Below are 11,673 nucleotides of genomic sequence, written 5' to 3' on the forward strand. Positions count from 1 at the left end.
ATTTGTAAAACAGAAAACCCATTTCCTGCCCATCTGAGCTTGTGACTGCTCATGCCTGCCCTACCCGTGTTTCAAAACCCCTCCATGCTTACTCTCTGGGGACACTGGAAGGGGCAGGGGCTGAGGTGAATGGGGCCCCTGCTCCTGGTTAACATGTGGTAACACCTATGCCCTCAGCAGCAGTGCCCAGCTCACTGCCCACACAACCCCACCAAAAGGCAAGATACCCAAACCTGATCATAGAGCCTAAACCAAGCAGACACACACTCTGGAAGCTACAAGGCTTCACCCTCCTCCCTCTCTGCTGTGTTCAGGAGGAGAAGCAACAACAGCCAGAAGAATGCAGAAAATGATTTATTATCAAACACATACATGCACAGGAGCTTGCTTTTACATGAAGTGGGGCCTCAGGCACCCAAAACAAAGTAATGAAATTATATGGGGCAGAGTATGCCCACGGTTTTCCTCCTTTCGCAATGTCCTGCCCCAAGGACTTTTAGAAATGGCCTCTGTGACCCGAGTGGCCACAACTTGGGCCTCCTAAGAGGTATCCTTTTCCAGAGTTCACAGAGCTCGAAAGAGAGAGGGAGATGTTAATGAATAGACACTTACACCTCAGGGAAACGCTGGTCACACATGCTGGCAGAGCCAGAGCAAGGTCATCCCTGGGGAACGGGGATCTGACGTGATGTTTGGGTGGGCAGTGCAGAATGGATACAGTATTGCTCCCATCATGTCATCACCAGTGTCTCGAACAGCCACAGACTTGTGGTCTCTCTGGGTCCCAAGCTACAGAAACTCTCCCACACAGATGTGGCTGTGGCTGCTCCATTGGGAGCTTCCTGCATTCCCAGCTGAGAAGAGATGATGGTTCTGCTAGGCACTGAGCAGCTTTGCTGTCCATGGAGGAAGGCTGAGATTCTCAACAGCTTCCACTGACAAGATTTTCCTGCCTTTCTCACCAGAAACCTTCCCAAGAGCTGCCATGTGGAACAGGCCTGGTTCATGTTGATTTGCACCTGATAAAGGGACCTGACAGACAGGCTGCCCAGGGGAGGATTGGCAATGGCACCCAGTGGCACTGGCTACAATTTTCCCCAACCTGAGGGACCCCAGGAAGCCAAGGGAGGCCAGAGCTTGGGCAGCTGTGGCTGGGGAGGGGCCTGGGCAGGACAGGCAGGAGATGCATGGATTCGGCTCCTCCCCGCTGCACCCTGCTGCTCCAGGGGAATGTGAGCTGCCTGCTCGGGGCAAGGCTCTCTTAGGCTATTCTCAGGGCAGAGCAGATGCACTGAGCTCCAAAGAAGGAGTGGGGGCAGTCCCTGCAGCTTCTCAGCTCCTTCTGGGCTCCAGAAGGGAAGTGCAGGGGCTAGATTTCTGACTTACAGCTCAGCAGGTAGGCAACATTTATCTGTTTGGCTCTCCCTGGGGTAGCATACTCCATAAGTAATGCCTAAACACACAACAGGGAGAACAGATCAGCTTCCCATGGTCAGGGCATAAGGAGAACTCAGCCCAGAGGCAGGTCTTTGGCTCTTCTGTGCTGTGTTTGCCATCACAGGTACGTTATGGCCAACACGTTCACTGTTGGGTCTCATGGTCTGAGTAAAGGGCTGGGAGCCAGGAAAAAAAGGGCAGTCTACACATGGGCTGCTTCCACCATGTCTGTTAAACCACAGAAACCTGCCTCTCTCCCTGGGCTGGATTGGGGGTGTAAAGGGCACCAGAAGCCTCTTTTTACCCTGAGCACAGGGGCCGGCGGAGCAGGGACCCAGCCTTCCCTGACAAGCTGGGGTGGCAGGAACTCCAGGAGCAGGTGGACATGCAGTGGGATGCAGCCTCCTTCCCAGAAGGAAGAGAAACCCAGGGAGTTTCAAGATGGGCTCAATAAGGTCATGCAGGGATCTCTCTGACAGGGCTGCTTCCAGGATCAGGTCCCTGCACTCAGCGGCCCAGGAGGCCCATGCCCTTTCCCATCTGCCTTCCCCATGAAGTGGTGCTAAGCAATCATGAGCCGTGTTGAGTGACCATGTCCCAGACACGTCTCCATCACTCAGGACTACTGAATCATGGCACAGGGCTTGTCTGCCACAACTCCCAGCTATACTGTCTAGTTGAATCTCTCTCAACACCAGCCTTGCAACACTGGGAGCATCATCCTTTCCAAATCCTTTCTGGGGAACCTGAGGCACAGGCTGATTCTGATCCTGCTCAGCAACAGCTTTACCATTCCTCTTGGGGGTGGAGGCGGAGGGAGCGGGGTGGAGGGGAGAGAATGAAATGGAACCAGGCATCTTCTCTCACCCGTAAATTTGACAGATGCTGCCCGGATCTCTATCCACAGGCTCATGTAGTGCCTCTGGGCTGTCTGGTAGAGACCCTCCAGAACAGCAGGTTTTTCTTTGGCCTAGAGGGAACCAAGGACAAGTGAGCTCCCTCTGGTGAGAAGTGCTCTCGCACCACATTCTGGTACTGATCAGGAGGAAATGGGAGCACCAAGGGACTAGAAGGAGCAATCTTGGCCTGTCCCATGCCTCATGGTCCTAGACCTAACCCTTGCAGTTATTTACACTGTGCCCCAGTTCCTGCATGCACAGGGGGATCAGATGTGCAATCTGCCCTGGAACTAGGAGGCAGCCCTGAGCTCAAGCAGGTGCCTGGATGAAGCTGCCTCAGTGGGAAGGGGATGGTCACCACAGGACGCAGGAATGGCAGAGTGCCCCTAGGGCTGGACTGAGGAGATGTGGTGGGGCTGAGGAAATCAGTGTCACTGGTTCTTACCTTGGCAGGTGGGGACCTCCAGGTAAAACAGGAGCATTGCCAAGCTCTGCCTCACCTGGCTTGTATAATAGGCTTGTCTTCTTCTCTTCATGCAGCCTGCCACAGCACTGAAGAGGGCAAAAGCCATTGAGCGAAGACTGTCATTGTCCTGTGGCCGAGAAACTCCAGTATGGACACAACCAAACCTTTCTCTCATGGGCCTGGCACAGCTCCTGACAGGAGCCTTTGGTTTTCAGCCTTCCAGGTGGTCTGCCAGGGAGGTGGGCTCTGAACGGTCCTGCTCTAGGTGGGCTGCCTGGGAGCCAGAGCACTCAGTGGGGCTCAGGGAGCAGCAGCAAGCCTCATTCCCTGAACGTGCAGGCACTAAGGGCTTTGATTCTGAATCCCAGCAAAAGCAAATCCCCCAGCCCCTGTGGTCACTTGTCTCTACCCAGCTCTGCTTCTGACTCAAGAGAATCAACACGGCAGAGAACAGCCCCAGAGCCCTACAGAGCCCCACGACCCCAGCTGCAGCCTGGACTGGTCTGAGGGTCCCTCCTTGTCTACAAGGGCCCATCTGTCATCCTGTTCTCTTCACTTGCTTTTCCTCCTGAAAACTCATCTCTTCCACAGAACTTAAGATCTTCTAGTCTGGACTGGAACAAGGGGCAGCAAGTGCATCTCCCACCTCTAAAATGGCCCCAGATAATGAGCACTGGAATGGGGGTGGGAGTGCTGCTCACTCACATAGCTGAAGAAGGGCCTGATGTATGTGACTACATCCCAAACCAGGGGCCCTGTATCTGTCCCTAGATGACTCAAGACATTGGCCAGTGCTTGTGTGCCTTCCCGCATGATCTGAGCACTGGTAGGCACAAACGATGCCTGGAACAAGGTCTCCAGGATGACATTCTGGTGTTTTTTCAGTTGCACAAACAGAAGACATGACACACTGATCAGTGCTCACGCTCCTCACCTCTGGGCTTTTCCATTCACAGAGTGTTCGGGACTTTATCTGACCAAGCCCCCGTGGCTACATACCCATATGCCCACTTCTGCACCAAAATCACACTTGTCACACCCAACTGTCTCCAGAGACACCACAAGGGGTGAGACAGTAAAACTGGATACACTTGAGGTTCTTGTGCACTCTTTCGGCCCTGACTTATTGTATGGTCTCTACAGTCAAGCTGCTTTCTAGAGAGTGCAGAGGGATTTCAACCTCACCTGCTCAGGGGCACCATAAACTATATTGCCCAGTCCTCTGGCTGCTATTTGCCAAACCAGGTTATTAGAGTCCCTGGCTCACTGTTGAAGTAAATGAAGGATTGGCTTCAGGAGCTTCTCTTCGATGATGGGGTCACATATAAGCTAAAGGAAATCAATGTGTCTGTGAGATCCAGCACAGTCATTCCCAACACTCCAGCCCTGCAGCAGAAAAGTAACCCATGCCAGAGCAGAATCCCACAGAACATCACAAGGAAGAGCCTCAGCACACGGCACTCTCCTGTTGGACATGGGGAGGCTTGTCTGCTTAGGGTCAGGCAAATCATGAAGACAGGGGCTTAGTCTCAGCAGCAGAGATGATGCCGATGCGAGTAGATTGGCTCACTGCTTGCTTTAGAGCAGTGTCTTCATGGGATGCTGGGTGGATATAAAAGATGCACTAGTTAGGACCGAACTCAGAGCTGCTGGCTAGGATAAGAGCTCAGTAGGGGCAGGTCAGTAAGGAAATTCTTGTCTGCCTCTCCTTCTCATATGGCAGAAGTGGCAATGCAGGGGCATGGACAGAAGAGAAACCTCTCAACTGCCTCCAGTGATTCTCCCTTCTAGGAAGGGGACCAGGGGACTCCCCAGGGAAAGATCACAGCAAACAGCCACCTTTTCATCAAACTGCTCCTTCTCTATGGGGCCTTACCTGGCTGATGAGGGCCATACCAGTAATGTGCAGCTTTTCAGTTGTGGAACTGACCCACTGCAGGACCTGCCCTATGAATTTGGGCATTATTATGCCCAACGGGAGCACAGCCCAAGAGAAAGCCACTAGTTCTGGGACAGGCTGGGCACTGCCAACACTCAGTTGCTCTGAGGTGGCAGCTCTCATTGCTTGGAGAACAAGCTCCATGCCTCCAGCCCCACACAACCCTGCAGGTTCAGCACAGAAAGTTCCCCCTCCACCACTTGTCCCACTGCCTAGAGCACAGATGCAATCCAGCCTGCCTCTCTTACCTGGCCAGCTGGCACACCCCCTCATGGTGCATCTGGGGGCTCTCACGAAGTGGCCAAGTTCCCTCTTCGCAGAGGGCTGCAGCCACTCTCTCCCCAAGACCCTTAGAGTGCACAGTCCAGGGTCTCCATAGAAAGCACAGTCCAGGGTCTCCATAGAAAGCCTGGGGAGAGAGAAGGCCCAGATTTACAGACTGTAACGAGATGCTACGGACAGAGCAGAACCAAAACTCCCTGTCACTCAGGAGGTCCATTACTCAGACACTTGCTGCGCAACTCAGGCAGCTCAGATCAGACCGATGCTGCCATTCTTTCTCATGCCTTGCAATTCCCTGACAGGGACAGGGAGGGCAGGGCCTTGCATGAATCAGTGCTGGAAGCCAGGTGGGATGCATGGAGGCTCTCCCAGGCCAAATGCACTATGGAAAGAATTGGGCAGCCATTTTTCTCTCCCTGCAAGGACAAAGGCCACATGTAGAGCATGGGAACATGCAGAAGTCACATGCCCAGGTCCCAAGCACTGGAAGCCCAGCATGTGTTGGTCACTAATGGAGATTGTGAAGCCCCTGGGCTAAAACTGCCTGTCCTGTCCCAGGGGAGTTCAGATTGGAGAAACAAATAAGCCCTCCCAGCTTTAACATTTCAAACTCTGCCTTTCTCAGATACTCCTCCACTTCTTTCAGTTGCCAAGACCAAGACAGCTCAGCACAGCCCTTGGCAAGGACAAGAACACCCTGCAGGCAGCTAGCCTGAAGTGAGGCCAAACCTGTGAAAGCAGGTGCAGCCTACTCCTTACCTGCAAGGGTTGCCCACTGCTTGCAACTGCCCCATCCGTAGCTGCCTCCGCCGGATGCTTCCTGTGGGCATCGGCATGTCCTGTCCCACGGTGCGGCCAGATTGCTCCAGAAAAGCACAGAGGATCTCTGGGAGCAGCTCCCTCAGCACTGGGATGGAGTGGATGGTAGTGAGCTTCTCCCGGGATGCACATGTTGCCTGAAGGGATAGAGAAGACCAGACTCAGCCTGGGGAAGACACCTGGAAATCCAAAACTCCAAGTCTGAAGGTCTCTTCCTCACATCCAGGAGAGCACAGAACAGCTCTGGCAGCAGTTCCCTTAGCACTTAGCTCCCTTCCAAGTCACATCCCTGAACTCCCAGTCACATCCCTTCCCAGTCACTCCCTTCCCAGTCACATCCCTTCCCTCCCAGTCACATCCCTTCCCAGTCACATCCCTGGACTCCTGCCAGGAAAGTGCAGGGGTACTGGCAGCCTGAACAGATAGCTGCAAAGCAGAAGGAGCCTCTCGGTTACAGGAGTTTCTAGTTACAAAGTCTCATGGAGTCAGTCAGCCACACAGCATGAAGCTGCTGTGTTTCTGCTGCTGACGGAAGAGTGGGGGTGATCAGGGGCACAGGAGAACAGGGGAGAAAAGCTTGCCCCACAGTCTGGTGTCCTACCTCAAGCTCTCGAGAACCAGGATTGTAGCCCTCAAGGGGGAACTGAAAGAGCTGGGCCTGGGCTGTAACTTACTGCTAGAGGTCCAAGGGCCGCTGTGTCCTCAGCTGAGCTCCTGTCTGTGCCAACTGGACACTGAATCTTGCTCATGAGCAAGCATAGTATGGTGGAGGGTGAAGAAATCATCCCCACCCAAGGCCCTCCAGAGCTCAGAGGTGTCACTGCAGTTTAACACAAATTACAGATGAGCTGCGGATACTCCTGTAATGTCATGAAGTAATAGGACATTGAAGCAAAGGCCAAGGGCTCTCCTGGTTTAGGATGGGTTTGGGGCACAGCGATGTCATCTGCCAATGTCGTTAGGCACAAACCTGGCATTTCCTACACAAATGTACTAAGACATTGCCTCTTACCAAGTCATTCCAAAGGATCTGCAGCTGACTTGAAACTCTATGGGCTTTGCCAGGCTGTGGGATGTGTGTGTGCCACCAGGCACAAGAGGTAGGGAGTGTCCATTGGCAGAGGCTTTCTAAGGAAGCTGCTGGTCACTGCCTCTAGATGGAAGCCAGCAAGAATGGAAACACCTTGCAGCAGGCAGCCTCTCACAGACCTTTCCTGGATTGTCGGCATCCAAATAAAAGTGGTGCCCAAGATGTCCGGCACCTGAGGGACGATAACAAGAACAAGGGCCCCTTTCTCATTCAGCCAGCACAATCCAAACCAATCCTCCTGCAGTTTGGCAATTTGCTGCCATCTTAGAAATCCCTTGCTTTAAGGGACCAATGTCCAGACGCTGCTGCCTCCGGCTGATCCTAAGAAGTGAGCACGTCCCTATGCCGCTACTTGGGATGAAAGTGGACACCGCGACGTGTGCAGACACCAACCAGCCCACACACCCTCAGCCATTCTCCCACCCATGTGCACACACCTACAAATCTAATTGCATGTGCCACCCGGGACCTATTTCTGCCTGACATTAACCCATGTGCTTTCACAAACACCCCAGCAAATATCAATATCTGGGGGTGGCTTTAAGAAGCTAATTTTGGCCTTTTGCCTGTGTGAATGCCCAGCTCAGGACCAACAAGCACCACCAACTTCAGAACTTCTGTGAGAATCCCTGGGACCACGAGCAAGATAACTGTAACTTTTCCAGGTAAGACCAGCTTTGCTGGAACTGCACACTGGAGTTCACACTCCTCATTTCTAACTACACCTCCCTATTCTGCACACGGCCAGGCCTGTGGGGCAGTAGGTCCCTCTGCCCATAGCCAGTCCCACCCAGAACAGGGAGTGGGAGGAGGCTGCAGTATCTCTGGCATCCATTCTTTCCTGCACCCTGTTCTGAACCCTGTGGAGAGGAGCAGGATGGAAGGAGCATTTCACATAGCCTCTACCAAAGCTGGGAAATGCCTGAGGACACAGAACCACCTCTAGCTCCTGCCTTGCCATGGATCCCCTGCATGGTGTGGCACTGAGGGAAGTGTGCATCTATTCCTCATGCCTATGCACGGTGTTTCAGCCCAGCCACAGCCGGGTGCCTCAGACTCCTTGTTGCCCTCTCCTGCTGTATTTGCCCCAGTCTATGTTTCCAAACCTTCCAGGGCTGAAAGCTCTTATCAATACCCTAGGTCACTGAATCTCCATATTGCCTTCTTGTGCTCTTTCTCTTGGATGCAGCTGATCTTCTCTTCCCCATCTCTGGCTAATAAGGGAAATGGAACTTGCTTTGTGTCCAGGGATCAACAGTAAGATTGCTGTTCACTCCACATGAAAGCAGTATTTGAAAAGCATAAAGCAAATGCAGAAAGCCTCCTCAGCTTCAATTTTACCTCATCCCGAAGGGCATCTCCATGCTCCCTAAGGATTGTATTGAACCAATGTCCTGCTGCTGTGGCACACATGGGGCTGGCAGACAGCATGCCATCCATTATGCTCCACACAAAGTCAAGGGCCTGGTTAGATGAAAAGTATTTGCCAATGACCTGGAGACAAACAGAAAGAAGGGAACCCCAGAGTTCAAGAGTTGTGCTGTGCATAAGCTTCTGCCCTACGGCGACTTGGTGCATGTGCAAGAGGTGAATCCTCTGCTTGAATGTTCCACCGGTTTTCAATGGAGAGAGCATCATTTGACAATACAACATTAACACAGCCAAGCTGCACCCCAGGATAAGTTAAAACAGGCACACAAGGAGACCAGGTCTTGGCTGGGGCTCTCACTTGGACACTGTACTGACAAAGGTTTGTTCTTCTGTGCAGAGACAGAACTATCTACAAAACTTTTTAATCTTGCTCTGACTTATTCTTTCTACCATGGACACGGGTAAACAGCAGCAGACAGTGGATGAATAATAAGTGTCCCAGATGCCTCCCCCATGCCCTTCAAAGAAAGAGATAAACCATGTGTGAGCAAAGGAATGGACAATGAAGGATGCCCAATTCCCAGAGTCTCCACACCAGCTTCTTGAGCCACTGACCTTCACCATGTGGGAGGATGCTATAAGCACAGCCTCAGGGCTGGAGTCTTTGAGCTCCTCATGGAGACCTCTCAGCTCCTCCTCTGCTGCATCTATGGCCATGGACTGGTCTGGAATGAAAATAAGGAGGAAAAAGTGCTGTAATGATGACTGAAACAGAACCTTGGCTCCATGGAGGAACCATGTGCAATGCCATGGGCAGTGTGGTCCAGAGGTGATGTTCGACATCGGGGTAACTTCAATGGGGTCAGAGGTACAGCGGGATCAGAGCTGCTACAAGCCTCTCTCCATTCTTGCTAGGGAGGCTTCTTTTCACACTTCCCAAAAGAGGGCCAGGACCTTCACACCACACAACTCTTCTCTCCTAGGAGGAAATCTTCCAAGGGCCAGTTGTGGCCCTTTTGAGGTGCTTCTGAGGTGTCACTAGACTAGCAGTGAATGGACAGAGGAGAGGAGTAAGCATTACCAGAGGGAGAAAAGGGGCAGAGTCACTTGCACCTAACTCAGAGTGCCCTCGCCTTGTAGGTGGAGAAGGCAGGCAATGCACTCAGCAGCCCACAGGCGGGATGTGGCCGGAGAGGTGGAGGTGTAGGGTGCCAGCAGCCCCAGCAGGGACCCAGACTGCTCCAAAGGCTCTTGCAGCTGAGAAAAAAAGGAGAAAGAAATGAATGATATGTGCTTGGGTCTGGCTAGGTTGATATTCAAGTTTATGATGCTGGGAAGGTATAAACAGGAATGCATCCCTGTGGGACCCTGTCTGCTAGGGAAGCTTTCTGCATCTCAGGGTGAGGCTGCCATGAAGACATCAAGGCAAGAGAGTTAGACCATACTTACTCTGGAATAAACTGTCTCCCAATAGGCAACAAGCAGCTGGGAGCTGGCCTGCAAGGCCCTATCTCTCTCACACTCCTTGTTGGAGAAGAACCATGGCTCAAGAAGCTGTCGGGAGAGCAAACTACTGTCAGGCAGCCTTTAAAACAGCTCAGAGGAACCATTTCAACAGCTGACATCACCATCACCACTGAAATACCTCCAAGAAATCTGATTCTTATCATCTGGATACATCCCAGGTGGACTTTAATTCCCCTGAAGCCAGAGGAGCTCTTGAGTGACCCTAGCACAAGATGGTACAGCTACTAGGCATGTCAACGGGATGCAAGGGAATCACCGTCCATTGCCCCAAGGACACCTCAGGAGATTCCCCTCTCATTTGCCCTGCTGAGGGAAACCTCCAGATATGACAGGAAGAACAACAGAGGGTTAAGGAAGGAGCTCATCTCTGACCTAGGCATCCCAGTGCCAAGGGCCAGGGCAGAAATCACCTGCCTCAGATGCTTAATGGCAAGCATGGTTATGAGGTGAACAGGAGAGGCCAAGGAATTCATTGGTTCCTCTTTTATGAAATCCTAAAGGGCAGAAACAGAGACATGACACAGGGGATATGGATGTGGAAAGCAGAGAGCCTCCCCACACAAACCCACCAGGCTGCCCTCCCAGGTGGGCTGTAAATAGAGCCAGGACTGTGCTGGCCACTGCCCCAGGATCCTGCTCAGGTCAGTGGCATCAGTGCAGAGGGCACAGAGCTGTATCCCAGGCACTCACCAGGCATAGCTGGTCCCTCCAAGAGCAGCCCACAATGCAGCATTGCCTAGAAAGCTTCGAGTGGTACCAGCTTTCTGGCCCCAAGCAGACCCCTCATGAGGCTCCAATAATCCCATCACAGCCAAGGGACGAAACAGCCGCTCCCAGGGAAACCAGTCCCATTAGATTCCCACCAGGTCCTTTGCAGTTTGGTCCCCAGGGCTCCTCCCCACTCACCAGCATGTGCCCCAGGAGCTCCTCTTTCTAAGTGAACTGGAAACTTTGGGAGTTGTCTGTGTCCTGGATGGCATGGCTGATCTCACTGACTGACCAGATCAGGGTCAGCTTTAGGTCCAGGTCCTGAATTCCATGGGGGAACAACAAGGAGATGGGAATGAGGAACGGAGAAGAACTAGGGTCCAGAATGTAAAGATCAGGGATGAAATGCAGCCTCATTTCGTCCCTGAGCGATGTCTACCGGCCCCAGAAAGCCCCGGGTTCACATCCATTTCAGGAGCATGGCAACAGCAGGGACTCCCGCCTGGGGAAGGTCATTGTGCCTCCTGCAGTTAGGGTCTGGGAAGAGCACAAGCAGAAGTAGGGTCACTGAACATTTACCTTATTGACCATGTTGATGCCAAGCACCTGGGAAATGAAATGCAAAACAACCATCAGTGCCTGGAGTGGCTCCTCTCAGCACCATCAAATAGCAGCCCTCACCATTCCCCAGCTAGGCTATATTTTAGGCATGTATATAAGACCTCCCTTCTGACCCCCAGACCACAACCAGGGATCAAGCCCTGCCTGATTGTTCTTTCTGTGTGTGCATGAAGTTCAGCAATTATAGCAGATGTGCTGAGTGAGTATGAGCCCCAGTGCTCTTCTTAAGTTCTCCCAAAACAGAGAGCCTGAAAGCAAGTACTTCAAGACCTTACTAAGCTGTCCATGCTGCCTAATTAATAGGTTTGCACATGCACAGAGCAAGAGCAAGTAGATGGGGCTAGATTCTCAGCTGTGGTCCAGGGCCTGGCAGGAAGTTGATAAACGTGTTTTATCTGCTGCTGGCTAGTCCTGTAGTTCAAATTGTAGCTGTTTATTTCTCTGGAGAAGGTCTTGTGGAGTCTCCGCAAGGTAGGATCTATGAGTAATTGCCATAACTTTTGGAACAGAGTCA

The 11,673-nt window shown here is 52.5% G+C and overlaps 1 pseudogene; it reads right to left on the reverse strand.

Moving 5' to 3' along the window:
• Positions 1-2,743: 2,743 nt before the first annotated feature.
• On the reverse strand, positions 2,744-10,751 carry LOC112547930 (annotated as a pseudogene).
• Between the last annotated feature and the right edge of the window lie 922 nt (positions 10,752-11,673).

This window comes from Alligator sinensis, unplaced genomic scaffold (assembly GCF_000455745.1).
Source record: "Alligator sinensis unplaced genomic scaffold, ASM45574v1 scaffold208_1, whole genome shotgun sequence".
NCBI classification, from domain to species: Eukaryota; Metazoa; Chordata; order Crocodylia; family Alligatoridae; genus Alligator; species Alligator sinensis.